The sequence below is a fragment of the Pseudophryne corroboree genome, chromosome 2, assembly GCF_028390025.1.
Source record: "Pseudophryne corroboree isolate aPseCor3 chromosome 2, aPseCor3.hap2, whole genome shotgun sequence".
NCBI lineage: Eukaryota > Metazoa > Chordata > Amphibia > Anura > Myobatrachidae > Pseudophryne > Pseudophryne corroboree.
In genome coordinates, this window is record NC_086445.1 from 807,898,641 (window position 1) to 807,916,108 (window position 17,468).

At 46.7% G+C, this 17,468-nt stretch overlaps 1 long non-coding RNA gene across 2 annotated transcripts; it reads left to right on the top strand.

The window, feature by feature from the left end:
• Window positions 1-1,266: 1,266 nt before the first annotated feature.
• Window positions 1,267-17,047, top strand: LOC135051272 (uncharacterized). Of its 2 annotated transcripts, none has more exons than XR_010242149.1 (6): window positions 1,267-1,321; window positions 2,069-2,170; window positions 9,986-10,090; window positions 11,100-11,178; window positions 15,295-15,326; window positions 15,496-17,047. It is a non-coding gene; the product is annotated as an uncharacterized LOC135051272 (long non-coding RNA). The 2 variants fall into 2 exon arrangements; XR_010242150.1 differs by having other exon boundaries at window positions 9,986-10,026.
• The last annotated feature ends 421 nt before the right edge of the window (window positions 17,048-17,468 follow it).

The window sequence follows — 17,468 nt, forward strand, 5'->3', positions numbered from 1 at the left end:
TGGGATGCTCCTTGTGCTGTATGGAGGTTACTGGTATGCTGTCCCTACTGTATGGCGTCACATTGATGCTCTATACTCTATGGCGGTCATGTATATGCTCTCTGTATTATATGTCACTCACTGGGATACCCTCTGGATTGTATTGGAGCTAGGCCTAACAGTCTACTAACATTTGTGTAGACCCTGCCAGCAGCTGATTTGGTCCTTTCTATATGAGGCCAGTTTTCTCTAAGTCCACTTTAAGTTCCCAATCTGCCCCAGCACTCATCAGTATGCCTTTATACCCCAATCAGGCAACTCCACTAATCTGTACAAAAGAGCCAGTGGTAACTGTTCCACAATGATTGGTGATAGTGATTCTGGGTAACATAGAGAAGATATCACTGGGATGAAGTAACATGTGTGCTGTCCATTTCCCACTGCAGAATGTTTGTTCATTAAATCCACTTTCCAATCTTTGGCTTAGATTATATTTATTAATGAAATTACCATCCTCTTTATTAATGAAATTACCATTTCCTCTATATTATTGTAAATAAATCATAAGATTACATTTCAGCAGTTACTAGTAGTGTGATCTTACACTATTTTATAACATAATATTAATAATAATAATAATTATATAATAATAATAATAATAATAATAATAATAATAAGTATTATTATTATTATCATCATCATTATTATTATAATGACTACTAATTAATAACACATTTGGAAAACTAGGCTTTTCTGTGCATACTAATCCGCAGGATAAGAGCCCTTGACATCAATAAAGGGTGACATTGGGCCTAATTCTGATTTAGAAGTAAAGAAGAAAAAAAGCAAATAACTGTGCACTTGGGACAAACCATGCTGTACTGCAGGGGGGGGCAGATGTAACATGAGCAGAGAGAGTTAGATTTGGGTGTCCAAACTGAAATCTAAATTGCAGTGAAAACATAAAACAGCCAGTATTTACCCTGCACAGAAACAATATAAATGTATTTGCTCCCCTTGCATGACAACAGGGTTTGTTCCAGATAAGTGCACTTGCTGTGTGTGCTAGTGACTAAATAGCCCAAACAGAAATGATAAAGTAACATCACACTGACACAATACTTGTATTGCTTCACAGGGTCTCCATAATAGTCCCAGCCAGGTTCTAGCTGTCATCAGGGCCGGCGCTACCACTAGGCAGCTTTAGGCAGCTGCCTATGGGCGGCGACCACTGGAGGGCGGCACCGCACAGTGACTGAAAGAGAACACTTTCTTTATCATGCCTCGCCTCAGCCCAGCGAAACTTCGTTCTCCTGTCTCCTTCAATCTGTCTTTCTTCAACGTGAGTGACATGACTGTCTGTGTGAGTACCTGATTCATTCTGCAACCCTGCCGTGCCGCCCCCCCCCCCCCCCCCCCCCCCCACACACACTTCTGCGATAGCCCGCATAGTGTGTTATATTCAGGCTGCTGCCGCCCGCCGCATGTATGTACTCCTGAGTCCGGGGTCCCACATTATCATTATGAGCAGCTACCACTGCCACTCCCCCCCGCAATGGTCCGGCGTCCCCCCCCCCATCCCCTCTGCATTTGGGCACATGAAGCTTCAAGCAGTCACCCGCTGGCCTGCTCCGCTCCGCTGGTGCATCGTGATACCGCTCCTGCGCCGTCTCCCCCCTGCGATCGACTGCAGCTTGTTGTCCGCGCCCCCCCCCCCCCCTCCATGCAATCTCGCGACTCGCTCCCGCATCTGACGCTCACCGAATGGTACTTGCTGCTCCCCCCACAGCTATTGTGCTCCCGCTGCCACCCCCCCCCATCTTGTCCGTAGGATCATCTCTTCTCTCCCCCCCCCCCCCCCCCCCCCCCCGCAATAGGGCTCCCACGTGTTGCCGCCACCCCTTTCCTTCATCTTGTTACCAGCTCCCCCCTGGCCCCACAGCTATTGGGTTCCTCCCCCCCCCCCTTCCCCAATCTTGTTCCTACGTTCTTCTCCTCTTCCCCCCCCCCCCCGCAATTGGGCTCTTACATGTTGCCGCCCCCCCCCCCCCTTTCCTTCATCTTATTACCAGCTCCCCCTCTCGATCAGGAGCACCCACGGATCAGGAGGGGTTCACGGTCCGGACAGCAAGGCCGGAAGAAGCGCCGCACCGCAGCTACCAGCAAGCACCATGACGGACAAGGAGGGAGGGTAAGTGCGGACGGTGCAGATATTTTGCGTCTCTTGTGCAGGAAACTCTAGAGGTGAGATCACAGCCGCCCTGTCACATAAGGAGGAGCGTCAGTGTGTGGCACCCTTGGTGCTCTTCTTCATCACCCAGCGTCCCGCAGAGCGGCAAAGGTTGCATGCATCTCACCCTGTGCTGTCCCCTCTTTCTCCCTGTCTCTCTCTTTCTCCCGGCTCTGTCTCCCTGTCTCTGCGTCTCTCTCCCTGTCTCTCTGTCTCCCTCTTTGCGTCTCTTTCCCTCTCACTGGGCGGGATTTACTAAAGGGAAAATGCTGTAAAACCCCTGTTTTACCGCATTTTCATATGTACTAACCCCCGACCGCTGCGTTTTCGCCCCATAGGGTATCGCCATCTTTTTATGGCGATACCCTACAGAAGCCTATGGGATTCTTACCGCTGCCACCGAACCCGCATCTGGGTTCTGCTTTCCGGGCATGCGCACACTGTCGGTCAGTATGCCCGGAAAAGCAGAACCTGGATGCGCATGTGCAAAATGGCCAGGGGGAGCGCAGCGATGAGAGAGCACAGTGGCCGCGGCGGTGAGCAAGAGGGAGAAGGGGATGAGAAAGCAGACGGGGGAGCGTCGGGCAGCGGAGCGGGGAGTGAGAGCGCAGAGAAAAGTGCAGTTATCGCGATGGCGGAGGTTAGTACATCCCGCCGTCAGTGTCGCACACAGTAGGAAGGGGGACATGGCTCAGAAAAGGAGGAAGAGGGTGATATCACTCACACAGGAGAAGTGTGTGTGTGTTGCGGGGGGAGGGGGTGCATGGCTCACACAGGGGAAGGAGTCAATAAAATACAAATAATTTTTTGCAAGGGAGGAGGGCACAACATTTTTCTGGCCTCTGGGCAATTGAGCTGAAGTTACGCCACTGCTTACCCTGCTGCCTTTCTCTCTAGTCCCTACTGTATGCCCATGCTATCCTTCTCTCTGTCACTCTCCCTGTCCCTATGTCCCCGCTGTCACTTTCCCTATCCCTGTCACTCTCCCTGTCCCTATGTCCCTGCTGTCACTTTCCCTGTCCCTATGTCCCTGCTGTCACTTTCCCTGTCACTCTCCCTGTCCCTATGTCCCTGCTATCACTTTCCATGTCCCTCTCCCTGTCCCAGCTGTCACTCTCCCTGAATTTTGTCTCATTCCATGTGGCATACTGTGAATTTTGGATCATACTGTGTGCTTTAATGTGAATTTTGGCTCATTCAGTGTGCTATAATGTGAATTTCGTCTCACACTGTGTGCTATAATGTAAATTTCGGCTCATTCTGTGTGCTATAATGTGAATTTCGTCTCACACTGTGTGCTATAATGTGAATTTCGTCTCACACTGTGTGCTATAATGTAAATTTCGGCTCATTCTGTGTGCTATAATGTGAATTTCGTCTCACACTGTGTGCTATAATGTGAATTTCGGCTCATACCGTGTGCTATAATGTGAATTTCGTCTCACACTGTGTGCTATAATGTGAATTTCGGCTCATACCGTGTGCTATAATGTGAATTTCATCTCACACTGTGTGCTATAATGTGAATTTCGGCTCATACCGTGTGCTATAATGTGAATTTCGGCTCATTCTGTGTGGTATAATGTGAATTTCGGCTCATACCATGTGCTATAATGTGAATTTTGGCTCATACTGTGTGGTATAATGTGAATTTCGGCTCATACTGTGTGGTATAATGTGAAAGGGGCACGAGTACTAGATAGTATAAGGGGTCCTACTATTGTGGTGTGGTGCATAATGTGTATAAGGGGTATATGGTATTGTAAACTACACTGAAGGACACGCCCCCTTTTGAGTGGCCATGCTCCCTTTTCCAGAGGTGCGCGCATAATTGCAATCATCACTTTTCCATACCCCCACTTCAAAATTTCCACTTCGACCACTATATATATAGTGTGTGTGTGTGTGTGTGTGTGTGTGTGTGTGTGTGTGTGTGTGTGTGTGTGTGTGTGTGTGTGTGTGTTTGTGTGTGTTATATATATATATATATATATATATAAAATATTTTTACATTTTTATAAACAGGAAAGGGGATACGGGACACAAAATAAATATGGACTCCACTGTGTGGTTTAATGTAAATGGGCTCTACTGTGGTGTAACATGAATAAGAGGCACTACTGTGTGATGCAACTTCAATAAGAGGCACTACTGTCACGTAACGTGAATAAGGAGGGGGGTGAGGCTTAAGTTTTGCCTAGGGTGCCGAGAAACCTTCCACCGGCCCTGGCTGTCATTGTTATAGACAGGACACTTCATAATAGAGCTTTGGCTGATGTGATGTCGTACGTTCCAAATGCCTCTTTTGATAGGAAGTTTTGAAGGAGTGCGACAGCTAATATCTTCGTGCTGAAGATTTTTGTCTTGTGAGCTCTAATTTATTTTCATTGTCATCTTTTGACATGGAACCGCTGTTACATCGCGATGGAGGTAAGTGGGCATTACAGTTATTTCAGTTGTTTTGACTCAGCAACAAAAAAAACCAAAACATTTTATTTGGCCAAATAGTGACTTAGCCACATTTACACATCAGCAGAAGTCAGGACACAAAGTTATATAATATACAACTCACCTCTGGCTACGGGTTATATAGTAATTATAACATTTCTACTTTATTTGGTATTCTGTAAGGCCTAGGTGACGGTTTCATATAGTGATTATATACAGGTACAGATATAGGGGATGTCAGCTGCTGAGACTCCCCTCTCTGTAATAGATTCCTCACCATTACCTTTAGTACTAGGCCTTTATATAACCCAGGCGGCTTTGTGCACTTTTTATTGAAGTGAATATTATGCAAATCTCTGTGTGATGGATACAAATATTACCACATGACTTTCTGTATCCAGTGGCATAGCTAATAAGTAACACTGCCTGACTGATAAAGGGCGATATTGTGGATTCACATTAAATTATCGCAAATGCAATAATTCGTATTCTATTACCAGCGATAAGTCTCCATAGGGCTTCTCGTCACTAGCTCAGAGCTGGTAATAAGTAGTGAAAAATCCCTATTTTACGCATAAAATGTTGGGGTTTGGTTCAGAACCCTGAATGACTAATTAGACAATTAGAAGGGTTTTTTTTTTTTTTAATTAGCTAATAATGACATGTCAGTTTTGGGGTCAAAATCTGCAAAGTGATTGAAATTGGGGCACAAGGTATGGGACAGGCATATTGGGGTGTGTTATGAGTGGGACAAGTGTTTTTAGACTTGCAGGTTGGAGTAATCAGTCTGTTTCCACACTTTTTTCTTTAAATCGCCTAAAATGAGCCAAATATATACTTATACCCATTTTTAGGTACCCCAAATAAGATCACTTAATTTGCTGGAAAAAAATAGCTTTCTATCATTTTTTAACGTATAAAAAAAATGCAAATAACAGCCATTTGACTACATTAAATTACACCAAATAGTTTTATTATAACCAATAATAGACTTCTTTAATGTTTTCCTATACTAGTTTTTTTTTTTTTTTTTGGGGGGGGGGGGGGGGGTACAGGCAGATTACCCCAGTTTTTCCTATAATTATCACCGCTTTCGCCGACTAGAATTATCGCACGAATCCTGTTATCGCTGTTTTGTAATAAAATAGTTGCAATAAATGGGAGCGTGCAGGGTGCGATAACCGATAGAGATATTAGATGTAGAAAACACAAAAGGGTAAACAAATGTGCCAGTAATAGTCCCTGCCTAATCATCATCTCTCACCCAATATATATATAATGGTACCCTTATAAGCAGATACTGAACATCAGGGCTGCCATTAGAACTTGTTGAGTCCAGGATAAATGAGACAGACAGAGCTCCTCCCCCCACCGCCTCACACCCCCTGACACCCCCACCCATGGTGTATGCAGACATGTAGCATGGAGCGCAGGCTCCCAGAGGAATCACGTTATTGTCCTCCTCACAGTACAGGAATGCGCTGCATACTCCTCCCTCACACTTAAAATATAAAAAGAAAGAAAAAGTAATAAAAGGATGAAAATATGAAAATGAGTAATATTTGAAAAGTGCTTAGAAGTAAAAAAAAATAATAATAATTGAAGAACAAAGATTTTCTTTCAATTATTCTGATCAGATATTGCAACAGTACCAGCACTGCCATGATTACATAGGCTTACCCATACAAGGCCGTCTTATAGCCATAACCGGCAGGGGTATAGCCAGGGATAGCGGTGTTATTGCCAGTGATGAACCTGTTAAGTGAGAAATAGCCCTAATGATTTAGTAAAGACAAATTGTGCTCATCAGGTTCAGTTATATGGTCTACAGCATGGTCTTCCTCCATACCACCATGCCACTATTAATTGGGGAAGGAAGCAGGGCCGCTGATGAGAGGGGAAATAGAGGCACAGAGGGTGACGTGGGCAGGAGCACAGATGGGAGGAGGGATCAGAGGCACACATAGGTAGGGGGCAGAGGCACAGAGGATGACGTGGGCAGGAGCACAGATGGGAGGAAGGATCAGAGACACACATAGGTAGGGAGGCAGAGGCACAGAGGATGACGCGGGCAGGAGCACATATAGGAGGGGGGATCAGAAGCACATATATGTAGGGGGACAGAGGCACAGAGGATAACGTGGGCAGGAGCAGAGATGGGAGGAGGGATCAGAGGCACACATTGGTAGGGGGGAAGAGGCACCGAGGATGACATGGGTAGGAGCACAGACAGGAGGGGAGATCAGAGTCACACATTGGTAGGGGGGGCAGAGGTACAGAGGATAACATGAGCAGAAGCACAGATGGGAGGAGGGATCAGAGGCACACATAGGTAAGCGGACATAGGCACAGAGGGTGACATGAGCAGAACAGATGGGAGGATAGATCAGAGGCAGACATAGGTAGGGGGCAGAGGCACAGAGGATGACGTGGGCAGGAGCAGAGATGGGAGTGGGGATTAGAGGCACACCTAGGTAGGTTAGCAGAGGCACAGAGGATGACGTGGGCAGAAGCACAGATGGAGGGATCAGAGGCACACATAGGTAGGAGGGCAGAGGCACAGAGGGTGACATGAGCAGAACAGATGGGAGGATAGATCAGAGGCAGACATAGGTAGGGGGCAGAGGCACAGAGGATGACGTGGGCAGGAGCAGAGATGGGAGTGGGGATTAGAGGCACACCTAGGTAGGTTAGCAGAGGCACAGAGGATGACGTGGGCAGAAGCACAGATGGAGGGATCAGAGGCACACATAGGTAGGAGGGCAGAGGCACAGAGGGTGACATGAGCAGAACAGATGGGAGGATAGATCAGAGGCAGACATAGGTAGGGGGCAGAGGCACAGAGGATGACGTGGGCAGGAGCAGAGATGGGAGTGGGGATTAGAGGCACACATAGGTAGGTTAGCAGAGGCACAGAGGATGACGTGGGCAGAAGCACAGATGGAGGGATCAGAGGCACACGTAGGTAGGAGGGCAGAGGCACAGAGGGTGACATGAGCAGAACAGATGGGAGGATAGATCAGAGGCAGACATAGGTAGGGGGCAGAGGCACAGAGGATGACGTGGGCAGGAGCAGAGATGGGAGTGGGGATTAGAGGCACACCTAGGTAGGTTAGCAGAGGCACAGAGGATGACGTGGGCAGAAGCACAGATGGAGGAGGGATCAGAGACACACATAGGTAGGAGGGCAGAGGCACAGAGGATGACGTGGGCAGGAGCACAGTTGGGAGGAGGGATCAGAGGTACACATAGGTAGGGAGGCAGAGGCACAGAGGTTGACATAGGCAGGAGCACAGATAGGAGGGAGTATCAGAGGCTTACATAGGTAGGGGGGCAGAGACACAGAGGGTGACGTGGGCAGGGGCACAGATGGGAGGAATCAGAGGCACACAGGTAGGAGGACAGAGGCACAGAGGGTGACATGGGCAGGAGCACAGATGGGATGGGGGATCAGAGACACACATAGGTAGGAGGGCAGAGGCACAGAGGATGACGTGGGCAGAAGCACAGATGGAGGAGGGATCAGAGGCACACATAGGTAGGAGGGCAGAGGCATAGAGGATGACGTGGGCAGGAGCACAGATAGGATGGGGGATCAGAAGCACATATATGTGGAAGGGCAGAGGCACAGAGGATGACGTGGGCAGTAGCAGAGATGGGCATGGGGAGCAGAGGCACACATAGGTAGGTTAGCAGAGGCACAGAGGATGACGTGGGCAGTAGCACAGATGGGAGGAGGGATCAGAGGTACACATAGCTAGGTTAGCAGAGGCACAGAGGTTGATGTGGGTAGGGGCACAGATAGGAGGGAGGATTAAAGGTGTACATAGGTAGGGGGGCAGAGGCACAGAGGGTGACGTGGGCAGGGGCACAAATGGGAGGGGGGATCAGAGACACGCATAGGTAGGGAGGCAGAGGCACAGAAGTTGATGTAGGCAGGAGCACAGATGGTAGGAGGGATCAGAGGAACACATAGGTAGGGAGACAGGCACAGAGGATGATGTGTGGACAGGAGCACAGATAGGAGGGGAGATCTGAGGCACACATAGGTAGGGGAGCAGAGGCACAGAGGATGATGTGGGCAGGAGCACAGATGGGAGGGGGGATCAGAGGCACACATAAGTTGGGAGGCAGAGGCACAGAGGATGACATGGGCAGGAGCAGAGGTGGGAGGAGGGATTAAAGACACACAGGTAGGGGAGCAGAGGCACAGATTACAACATGGGCAGGTGCACAAATTGGAGGGGGGATCAGTGGCATACATAGGTAGGTTAGCAGAGGCACTGCCTGGGACCTTCTGAGTGCCTCTTTTGTTGTCTAAATGGGCTGGCCAATGGAAGCAGGAGCAGGAGAGCTGTGAGGGGGGGGACGTACAGAAAATCAGAATTAAGTGAATATTCCTGAGACAGGGGGCAACCTTTGCCTGATCTTTGTCCTGCACACATGAGCAACCTGACTGGGTGACCCACCTATGCCACTGATCCCAGGTGCACATGGCTTCTTATTCACAGGTATTAATTTGATCTGAAAGCAGTCAGTATTGTCTGTGAGCCCCCTGTGAGTCTGAGTCCTATACATGAGCACCACCTGTAGCCCCAAAAGTGATTGGACATTGAGAGCAAATAGATTAATGAGATTTTATTGACATCAGTACTTTGTAGGTCCACCACATACAGTGATTAATGCAGACACCTTTCTTGGCAATCTGTCTACAAGTCCCTGGACAACAGCAGGCGGCATGTTTTTCCATGCTGCCTTAAGTACAGTGACCAACTGTGACACTGAAGGTCGAGGTGGTCTAGAATGCAGCCGTCACTTTAATTCATCCCAGAGGTTGTCAATGGTGTTAAGATCTGGATCTGAGCTGGCCAGTTCTTCTGAGTTACCAAGTCTTCCAGTGTCACTCTGAAAACATGACATTGCACAGCCTACAATGATCCCCTTATCAGACTCTGTTAGCTTCTTACGACAAACCATTTTATTAGCAAATGATCTAATCAGTGCCCCTCTACCCATTTTATACCTTCACGAACACGTTTCTGCTGCAGGAGCACACCATTTCACCTGTGCCAGGGGATTGTCCAATCACTATCGTCTACATAGTGTAAGATAATATAGGGCTGTATAAGCCTGATGTCATATAAGTGCCTAGGTGTGGGGGAGGGAAATGCATAACATGGTATAGTTATGGATAAAAATTGAGTTTGTTTGATTGACAGTGTACTGAGTGGGCCAAGATGTAGGTGGGTTTATGGACTGATTGTGAAGGTCAACTTCCTCTTTCCATTTTGATGTCCCTGCATTCTGATGATTCTGTTTGTCTTTCAGGTGCAGTAACACTGCAGCATACAACACCATCTGTAGATGAGGTATGGAGTGCCGAGCAGGTGCTGGCAAAATATGGTGACCAAATACCACCTAATGGGGAGATTGGTGAGTATGACTCTGACATTTCTCATAAATATGGTTCAGGTTTGCTTTATAGCACTAGCGGCAGCTCATCAGGTTCTCCACTACACACGCACTAGCGGCAGCTCATCAGGTTCCCCAGTACACACGTACACCAGTGGCAGCTCATCAGGATCTCCAGTACACGCACACTAGTAGCAGTTTTTCAGGTTCCCCAGTACACACGCGCTAGTAATCTGATTCATCATGTTGCACAGACTTTGAAGGGTAAATGCATTTTATATTTGCCATGTACGTTAAGCTGAACAATGTTACTTGGTATTCCTATGATCATATGCAGCTTATGCAGCTGAATGTGTTTAGTACATGGACTCAGGTCTGGTTGCCATAAACAGGTGGTAGCCTACATATTTGTGAGTCTATGGTGAGATGCATAACGCAGGTTAATCGCAGTGTCCATGGTGCTACAACGGAGCTTGAGGATAGCCGCATGTGGACACATCTATAGCTGGCCCAGGCTTTCTAGTTCACAGACTGCATATAGAAATTAAATTTACCATGCTGCCTAACTTTGCTAATTACCAATACAGGTTGAGTATCCCATATCCAAAATGCTTGGGACCAGAAGTATTTTGGATACCGGATTTTTCTGTATTTTGGAATAATTGCATACCGTAATGAGATATCATGGCAATGGGACACAAGTCTAAGCACAGAATGCATTTATGTTTCATATACACCTTATACATGCAGCCTGAAGGTAATTTAATACAATATTTTGAATAACTTTGTATATTAAACAACATTTGTGTACATTAAGCCATCAGAAAACAAAGGTTTCACTATCGCTGTCTTACTCAAAAAATTCCGTATTTCGGAATATTCCATATTTTGGAATATTTTGATATGGGATACTCAACCTGTATAACAATACTTCCCATGGTAAGGAAGCCACTCTATAACTGGTTTAAGCATTGAATTGCTATGTGTAACATGGCTGTAAATGAACCACATGTATTTTTTTCTTCTATAGCTGACAGAGTATTTAATGGCGTCACTTATGGAGGCTTTGCCGGCATCGTTGTTATTGTAGCAATTATCCTGTATTATTGGTAAGTTACTAACAATCTACAGATGATGTTACTGTTTATTTACCTAGATATTATTATATTATCTAATAGTAACAGACATTCTGATTGGCAGGCAGTTGTATGTGTATATAGCCTATTCCATGGGATCCGATCGGGGTCCCGGCAGTTGAAATACCAATGCCAGAATCCCGACACTACTTGGAATGCCAGCACCGGGGTGGATTAGGCTGCGGGTAGAGTGATAAAGAACAGTAGGGCATTTATTCCATCGACATAAAACTTCTGTGAATTTCAATAGTGGAGACATTCTGCAGGCTTACATTACTATGTTTAAAGATGCTTCCATTAGGCATCTATAATTGGGTAATTACGATCATGTACTGTATTTAAAAACTTGGAAGGTCAGAGCAGTGATGCTCTAAAATCAGCCTGTAGAGAACTAGAGTATTTGGGAAATTTGTTGCTTGTACTTATCTCTTCAAAGGATCATAATATTTAGCAAAAGAGTCTACAAAATGTTTTAGTTGGTGATAGGCCCAGGACTTATGATCAGGAAGGTTGTTTGTCATGCAGTGCCTAAAACTGACACATCTGTCCCTGAGCCACCAGCTGACCAATGTGGAGCCATCTTGTCCTGTTACAAAGGAGTGATCTTGTCCTGTTTCAAGGAGTGATCTTGGTCCCAGGAAGGGACATTGGATTATACATAAATGATGTGGGGGAGGAGAGGGGAGGGGGGATAAACAGAAGGTATGTGTTTAAGTGTTTTAAGATTGTTTCCAACAAGTAAGCATCTGAGTTATAGGGCGGGATGTATTAAAATACATTGTTGGCCTTTGTCGCCCACCACAGCGATACTAATCACATATGTACAAACACGCTAATGAGGGGGGGTCGGCAGTTTTGGCGCTGGGCAGTGGGTGCGGAAGAAGCCCATAGGCTACTATATGGTATCGCCATAAAAAGATGGCGATACCCTTAGCGTCGAAAAAACACGGCGACCAGGCTATAGTACATATGACAGTGCAGTAAAATCCCTGAAAAATGGGGGTTTTACCACATTTTCCCTTAAGTACATCCCGCCCCTTAGTGAAGTGGGGAAGTATAGGAAAATCAATGTCCAGGAACTACCTGTAGATAGAAAAGAGGTCACTTCTATTGTGGATCATTGTGCCCTAACATGTCAATATGACCAAGCCAGTGGTCTCTCTAAATGGACAGCATAATAGTTAAAAAAGAAAATCTGTCTATGAAAGTTGAAAATATTAATTAGTACACATGAAGACAAACACATAGGTATAGAAACAGACAAATTAATGAACATAATTTGGCAGGTTATATAAAGCACCCATGATGAGTTAGTAGGAGAAACATACGGATGACCATTGACTGCTCTGCCACCATGGTCAATAGGTTTCACTATTGGTAATAAACCATTGATGGGGAGCCATTGATGGTTATGCTATGCACATGGTGGGACTGGTTCTCATCATCAGTGAGCCCTGGCCATGGCATATCTCCTTGACTAGTGGAGCCCGGTGCTTGTTTTAAAAATATGGGGGACCCTACGTCCTTTTCCCCGTTCTATGTTTGGAACCAGGACTGGTCCAAGAGCCAAGGGCTGGTTCTTTAAATACAGGGGGGCCACACACTTTCCCCCCGTGTATTTTTAGAAAAAGGACCAGCTCAAAGAGCCTGAGGCTGGTTATGCTTAGGAGGGAGACCTCACAGATCACTGATCTGTGCAGGCTTCTCAGAACATGCTGCTCAAGAAGACTTCAATTTGAAAAGTGCATTCTGAGCCAATTCATGGTTGTGTATGCAGAAACTAATGTTGGCAGGGCCGGCTCTAGGCATGTTCGAATAGAGCGGCCGCGCAGGGCGCCACCCTTAATGGGCGCTGCGCGCTGGCGCCGCCATATTCGAACATGAAGCCGGCCCTGGTCACTGCAGGCGCTTGTGTGCGCTATACGCGCTGAGCGGCGCCGGTATCTAACGTCAGACGCCGGCGCAGCGCACACAAGCGCCTTGGACGCTTCCTGGCCGGCCACCCTCCCGCCCGCACCTGCAACCGGCCGCCCGCCCACCCGCCAGCACCCGGACCCGGACAGCAGTACTCACCCTCCAACGCCGCAGGTATTTGGAGGGGGGGTGAATCATTTAAGGATGGCACTGTGGGGGCATTTATGGATGGCACTGTGGGGGCATTTATCTGGCACTGTGGGGGCATTTATCTGGCACTGGGGGCATTTGTCTGGCACTGTGGGGGCATTTATCTGGCACTGGGGGCATTTGTCTGGCACTGTGGGGACATTTATCTGGCACTGTGGGGCGCACTGTGGGGGCATTTATCTGGCACTGTGGGGACATTTATCTGGCACTGGGGGCATTTGTCTGGCACTGTGGGGACAAATATCTGGCACTGGGGGCATTTATCTGGCACTGGGGGCATTTATCTGGCACTGGGGGCATTTGTCTGGCACTGTGGGGACATTTATCTGGCACTGTGGGGCCCACTGTGGGGGCATTTGTCTGGCACTGTGGGGACATTTATCTGGCACTGTGGGGCGCACTGTGAGGGCATTTATCTGGCACTGTGGGGATATTTATCTGGCACTGGGGGCATTTGTCTGGCACTGTGGGGGCATTTATCTGGCACTGTGGGCATTTATCTGGCACTGTGGGGACATTTATCTGGCACTGTGGGGACATTTATCTGGCACTGTGGGGACATTTATCTGGCACTGGGGGCATTTGTCTGGCACTGTGGGGACATTTATCTGGCACTGTGCGGACATTTATCTGGCACTGTGGGGGCTTTTCTGTATCTACATATCTGGCACTGTGTGGCCATTTATGTATCTGGCATTGCTGGGGGGCATGTCATGTGTAGCTGGCACGGCTGGGGAGCATATCATATAGTGTTCCCGCTAGGCGTCTGTGGCTAGGCAATGTGTCTAACGTGCTCTGCCTGGCGCAAAGTGTCTAACGTGCTCTGCCTGGCGCAAAGTGTCTAACGTGCTCTGCCTGGCGCAAAGTGTCTAACGTGCTCTGCCTGGCGCAAAGTGTCTAACGTGCTCTGCCTGGCGCAAAGTGTCTAGGAGGTTCTACCTGGTGCAGTGTGTATTAACTGCACTACTGTGTGGTGTAATGCAAATTGCCACTATTATGTGGCCACGCACCTTCCCCACGAAGCAACGCCCCTAAATTTTTGCTGCGCGCCTTCGGCGCGCACTTTCCATGCTTTGCCGTGTAGGTAGATGGGCACCAAGCATTACAGTATGTACATCATTTTGCCCTCCTAACTTAAAAATGTGCCCTCCCTGCCCTAAAAAGTGAACACTATCGTGTAACTGGCACTGCTAGGGGGGCATATTGTGTGCAGCTGCCACTGCTGGGGGGCATATCATGTCTATCTGGCACTATACTGGAGACATTGTGTGTAAGGAACACTACTGTGGCTGTTATGTGTAAGGCTGCTAATTGTGTGCGTAGAGGGTGTGTGAAAATATATTTATTTATAGTCTAATAATATGAAGTTATGAGGCCACGCCCACTTTCCAAGAGGCCACGCCCACTTTTCCTGGGGGGCGCGCGCGCATTGGGGGGGGGGGGGGCTTTTACATGTTTTCGCTCAGGGTGCTAGTAGGCCTGGAGCCGGCCCTGAATGTTGGTAAATGTCTGTGTTCTATTTATTCGTACATGTCTGTTCTACCGTGTGTTTCATATCTATTTGAGCAAACACTGCCGTGTTTTGTGTTTAGTAAATTACTGAGATGGAAATTACGTCCATGATTTCCAACTCAAATAAACAGGGTGCTTAGTAAATTTACACCGGAATCTTACAATTTTTATTTTTTCGAAGACTAAAAAAAAACATTATAGAAGACATACAGTATTCAGAGTAATGTTAAAATAATGCTAGAACTTATATCCTAAGTTGTAGTTCAACAGTCACTTGTCACTGTGTTGTGGTGAAGGGGAGGGGGCATTCTGCTTCTTCGTTATACAAAGGAGACAGTGTGCTGATAAATTTGGGTGGGATCTCTGGGACCTAGTATTATTGGCGGACCTGAAGGGTCCCTTCCCAGGAATAGGGATATGATCTGTAACTAACCACTTTTATTATTTTTGCAGCTGGAGAAAAAAGAAATAAAGGAGTCATACAGGTAATAAAACCTATATACTGGTCCTACATAATTATACCACGGGACATGTTGTCTCTTTGTAAAGAGTTACCACCATACATGACATATATCTATCTCTATATAGTAAGTGTTAGATATGTTATGAAAATAATAGTAAAATGATGTCTACTTATTTGTCTCATTCTCTTAGATGTTGAGAAAGCTGAGGATGAGGCTAGAAGTCCCAACCCCTTACCCACAATGTCCTAACCCCCACCACCTTGTTCCCACTCCCCACCACCTCCATGTCTACCGATTCTCCCCCAACTCTTCCTACATACTCACCTCCTCCACTTACCCTATAATCCCCCCCATAACTGCCCAGCACCCTCTCACCCACACATCCCGATCTCCCACCACCTCAACCTTTACCACTTCCTTCCCCAACCTCACCCCCCACTAGTATCCCAACCTCTTACCTACAATATTCTACCACCACCTTGTTCCCCACCCCCATCACCATCTACCGATTCTCCCCCAACTCTTCAACCATCTAATCAATGATATTGTCACAGTCCATGAATGGACTTTGTGGGCGACTCGCTTCTCACCTCTCCAGCAACTGTGTCTATGGTTACCCAGCAGCAGAAGGGCTTGTCACAGGTCAATGCAGGAAGGGGGAGTCTAACAACTGTGACAGATCCAAATGGTCTGTTCAAAAAACTGGTGCCCCACATACCTAACTAACTTTTTCATCAGACCAGCCAACTTACTTATCAGAACATAAAACAAGAAAAACAGGAAGACAATACCGCTGTGATAAACACCAATCTATACAAATATCACAAAGCCTTTGATTTAAGGGGTGAAAGATGTCAGTGGTACCCCTTGCTGGTCACTATTACTGTGCTCAACCCTTCTGGATTGCTCCACAGACTCCCTTGGTGCTCACTCAGAGCCACGTGTTACAGCAGCATCACTTGAATCAGACTGACCTGCTTTTCTTATATTGTTATTAAATTAATATTACATATACATCATATCAAATGTATCTTGATCTCTCACTGCCCTACAAGTATTATAATACTTCTGTACTAATATTGAGAGCAACTACTAACAAACTAACCAACCAACCAACTAATGAGGACTGTGTGAACTTGGCTTGGTCTATACTAGTGAAGATTATGGCCCTCATTCCGAGTTGATTGCTCGCTAGCTGCTTTTAGCAGCATTGCACACGCTAAGCCGCCGCCTACTGGGAGTGAATCTTAGCTTAGCAGAATTGCGAACGAAAGATTCGCAGAATTGCGAATAGAAATTTCTTAGCAGTTTCTGAGTAGCTCCAGACTTACTCAGTCATTGCGATCAGTTCAGTCAGTTTCGTTCCTGGTTTGACGTCACAAACACACCCAGCGTTCGCCCAGACACTCCCCTGTTTCTTCAGACACTCCCGCGTTTTTCCCAGAAACGCCAGTGTTTTTTCGCACACGCCCAGAAACACCCACTTCCTGTCAATCACAGTACGATCACCAGAACGATGAAAAAACCTCGTTATGCCATGAGTAAAATACCTAACTTTTGTGTAAAATAACTATGCGCATGTGTTCTGCGAACCATGCGCAGTAAGCGACTAATCGCAATATAGTGAAAATCGGCAATGAGCGAACAACTCGGAATGACCACCCATGTTTAATACTGCTTTTTTGGATTATAACACTCAGCAACTAACAGCCTAATTACTGTTGGGACTCTAGAATATATTAACCCATTATTTAAATTTATTGGTGGCATCTAGTGGCTAGATTTAAAATGTGGATGTTTTGAACATATGCTGGTAATAATATATGTATTTTATATTAAAACTACTTTTTTATGACTTTTTTGATCTTAAAATAAAAAATATTTTTTTTATTTTAATTACTGTACTACCAGCGCTATCTATCTTTTTTTTGTATTCTATACTAGGGGGTAAATGTAATAGGTCTAGAACCGACCCTGGACATACCTCCCATCTATCTGCTCAGCGGGCGGGGTTTCTGTAAGACACAGCTGCAATGTGACATCGGGCCTAATTCAGACCTGATCGCTAGGCTGCGTTTTCGTACAGGGGGCGATCCAGTGTAAAATGCGCAGGAGCGTTGCACGAGTACAAATCAGATCGCCGCTCAGCGATGGGTTTGTGCA